The 3544-nt window shown below is 43.0% G+C and overlaps 1 non-coding gene across 1 annotated transcript; it reads left to right on the top strand.

The window, feature by feature from the left end:
• The first annotated feature begins 1204 nt into the window (after nucleotides 1-1204).
• trnar-ucg (transfer RNA arginine (anticodon UCG)) lies at nucleotides 1205-1293 on the top strand. The gene is given in 2 exon segments: nucleotides 1205-1241; nucleotides 1258-1293. It is a non-coding gene; the product is annotated as a tRNA-Arg (tRNA).
• Nucleotides 1294-3544: the final 2251 nt, after the last annotated feature.

Below are 3544 nucleotides of genomic sequence, written 5' to 3'. Positions count from 1 at the left end.
AAGGCAGAAGAGACCAAAGAGCACCTCCTTCCCCCAGTCAGTGTAGTCCCTCACACATCAACTCACAGCTTTACACTCTGTCCAAACAGCACTTTCTAATTAGTAATTATTCATAAATTACACTAACTAAAACATTAGTAACCTGACCAATTACAAGGTAGCTATTTGAGGGTTTTTAAACAAAGAGCTTTTCTCCCTATCCCAAAGGCTCTTTTCAGATCCACCCACAGTATCTGAAAGGGCTGATTACTGTCTGAAGTCTGCTGTACCCACACCTCTGTCTATCCCTCTTCATCTAGAACAACCAGCATCATCTTCCATTCCTTTCACCATCATGTGTTTAACTCGCTTCTCCTTATAGACAGTCAGATATCAATGTAATAATGAAATGATCTGTGTCAGTGCTGGCCATTTCCCTGTCCTGATTTCAGACCCTACTCTGGACACTTGTTTCCCATTCCAGGACCTTCTTGTATTAATATTCAGCACCACCTGTCAGTCAGAAACTTGTCTCAATGAACCGATCCTTTTACTGAACTTCCAACTGCTGCTGTCTATTTCTCGAGGGAACGAGCTGCTCACTGTATAAGGATGTGAGGGGAATGTAACCCGGCTGCTGGTGAGACGGTCCCGTCTTCTCAATCAAAATTTTACTACAGTGATTCCCAGATTCCCAGCTGGTCTGTTGAGGATTTTGTTTTCACAGAAATATCTTGTTAAATACAAATCTGATTCCAACATGTCAGTAACAGGACAGAATGGGAACCTTTTAAAAGGATGAAGCAACTATTTCAGTGGCTTCTCACTGTCCCCCTGAAGCCTGTGTGAAGGGGAATTACCAATAGTCTGTAATTTATTCCTTCCACACCGAGTTTGAGTTATTTGTCGCGTGAAAGATTGCTGAACGGAGTCTTTTACTGTCAGTTACGGATGAGAAGTTGACAAAAATTGGCAACATAAAGCTGTTCATAAAATAGCACCAGCAATTTGATTCGGTAAAAGCAAAATTGTGTTTTAAAAGTTTATTTAAACCGCTACGGGAAAATAGATTTTTATGTACTTTTCCAGTCGATCACTTCTTTTCCACAGTGAAATTGGCAGCTTTCACAAATTCAAATATTCTGCCAGGTTGACAGGTTCAACCAATGATTTTTTGTATTTTGTGCTTCGAGATTCTCTGATTGAATCATTCATGTAAGCTAATGGCTGTGTGGCCTAATGGATAAGGCGTCTGACTTCGGTATATTCTATGATGTTATCAGAAGATTGCAGGTTCGAGTCCTGCCACGGTCATTTTGACCCAAAGGGATTATGCAGGGATTTGGGGATTGAGTCGGGGACTGAACAGATTGGAAACCCGACATGGACTCAATGGGGCGAATGGCCTCCTCATGTGCTGTCACTGACTTTATGAGAAGAGGGTGACCAATCAGAAGTGGGCTGGGGTAACAGCGGGTTCAAACTGCAGGAATTCCAGGTCCCTGAATGACTGAGCTGAAACTGCTCAGTTTCACTGCACGAAACACCGTCTCGGGGGAAATAACATCACAAATAATTCCATTTGACTAATTATTCAATTATAAAACAATGTGAAGGTGTGATGTTACTTTTCACTGTGAGGGGAGAATCCGCCATCTGGGTAAATCAGCAACTTTATAACATCGTCTGTACGTTTAGAAAAGAAACGATGAAAACTCTCCCCATAACCCTGGTGTGGTGGAAAGGCTCAATTCAGAGATTGGAAGATAACGAGAGCACAACATAAATCATTAACTGATATTTCCGGCATAAAACACACCCCAGCTCCCGTTCCCATGTCACTGCTGTCCCTATGAGGCGGTGGGTGACTCTGAAAAGAGACTTTGTTTTGTGTTTCTGCAGGAAAACCACAAAGATCCTCCCAGGCAGTGAAACTCATCTTCCCAGAATCTCCATACCAGATTGAAACAGAAAACACAAAGACAGTGAGAAAGTTCCAGAGAGTTACTGAGCATTAAAACCAATGAAATAAACCAATTCTAGATAGATGTTGGTGCAGTTTTTTCAGAGCGATTGTGGGTGGCTCTTAAAAGAGCCGTTGTGGTTCGAGTGTTTTCACTACATGGTGGAGTTTTACTTGGAGTTGATGTACTTGGTCACTCACTTTGTCCCTTCTCACATTCCGAGCGCTTTGTTGGGTGGAAATATTTATTCAGGCAGTTTCAACAGCTCAGAGCCGACATTGAGTCAGAAACCAGAAATGGGAGTACGGGACACAGACAAGGAATTTATGCTGGACCTTTAGAAATCTCACTGGTTATAGGCCTCAGTTAGAGCGTTGTGTCTAATTCCATGCTCCACACTTTAGCAGGAATGTCAAGGCCTTAGAGAGGGTGCAGAGGAGATTTACTGGAATGGTATCAGAAATGCAGGAATTCAGCTAATGTGGAAAGAATAGGGGTCTGGGGTGTGTGAAGCTGGGGTCCTTCTTCTTAGAGCAGAATGGCAGTTAATAGTTGTGTTCAACATTGTGAAGAGTTTTTATAAGAATAAAGACGTTTGACTGCAATTAGACAGAGCCTTGGTGAGATCACACATTATGGGCGGCACAGTGGCGCAGTGGTTAGCACCGCAGCCTCACAGCTCCAGCAACCCGGGTTCAATTCTGGGTACTGCCTAGGTGGAGTTTGCAAGTTCTCCCTGTGTCTGTGTGGGTTTTCTCCAGGTGCTCCGGTTTCTTCCCACAAGCCAAAAGACTTGTTGGTAGGTAAATTGGCCATGCTAAATTGTCCCTGGTTTCGGTAGGTGGGAGGGAAATATAGGGTCGGTGGGGATGTGGTAGGAATATGGGATTAGTATAGGATTAGTATAAATGGGTGGTTGTTGGTCGGCACAGACTCGGTGGGCCGAAGGGCCTTTTTCAGTGTTTGTATCTCTCTGTGACTCTGGAGATGCGGATGCTCGTTGGGTATATCCAAGAGAGAGATCGATAGGTTTTTGGATGCTAAGGGAATCAAGGGATCTGTGCTAGTGTGGTAAGATGGAGTTGATGTAGGAAATCAGCTGTGATCTTATTGAATGGCAGAGCTATTTCGATGGGCCGAATGGCCTACTCCAATTTTTTATGTAAAGTTCCATTCCTCTCAGGGAATATTTTATTTTCAAAAAGAGAAATACTGCACACACTGGAAATCTGAATAATAACAGAAGATTCTGGAAACACTCAGCAGTTCCAGCAGTATCTGTGGAGAGAGGAAGGTAGGAGCAATGTTTCAGGTCTATAGAAGGGTCACAGAACTGGACCACTAACCCGAGCTTCTCTTCTCCACAGTTGTTTCCGGACTGGCTGAGTGTTTTCAGTATTTTAGGCTTTTTCTTTCTGTATTTCATCCTTTTCCCACTTGACTATTTGCTGTGAAACTTTCAGCGTTGTGCTCAATTCTTTGTGTCGTTGTGTTTCCTTTATTTGAAGTAATGTAAATAGTTTCCTGAAATGAATTTGCCAAATGGTTGGGCAAATTGTTCCAACCAGTTTTTGAGCAAGTTCTCCACATGCACAGTGAAG

The sequence above is a fragment of the Heterodontus francisci genome, unplaced genomic scaffold (assembly GCF_036365525.1).
Source record: "Heterodontus francisci isolate sHetFra1 unplaced genomic scaffold, sHetFra1.hap1 HAP1_SCAFFOLD_58, whole genome shotgun sequence".
NCBI classification, from domain to species: domain Eukaryota; kingdom Metazoa; phylum Chordata; class Chondrichthyes; order Heterodontiformes; family Heterodontidae; genus Heterodontus; species Heterodontus francisci.
The sequence above is the reverse complement of the archived record's forward strand: the minus strand, read 5'-3'. Positions and strand labels throughout refer to the sequence as shown.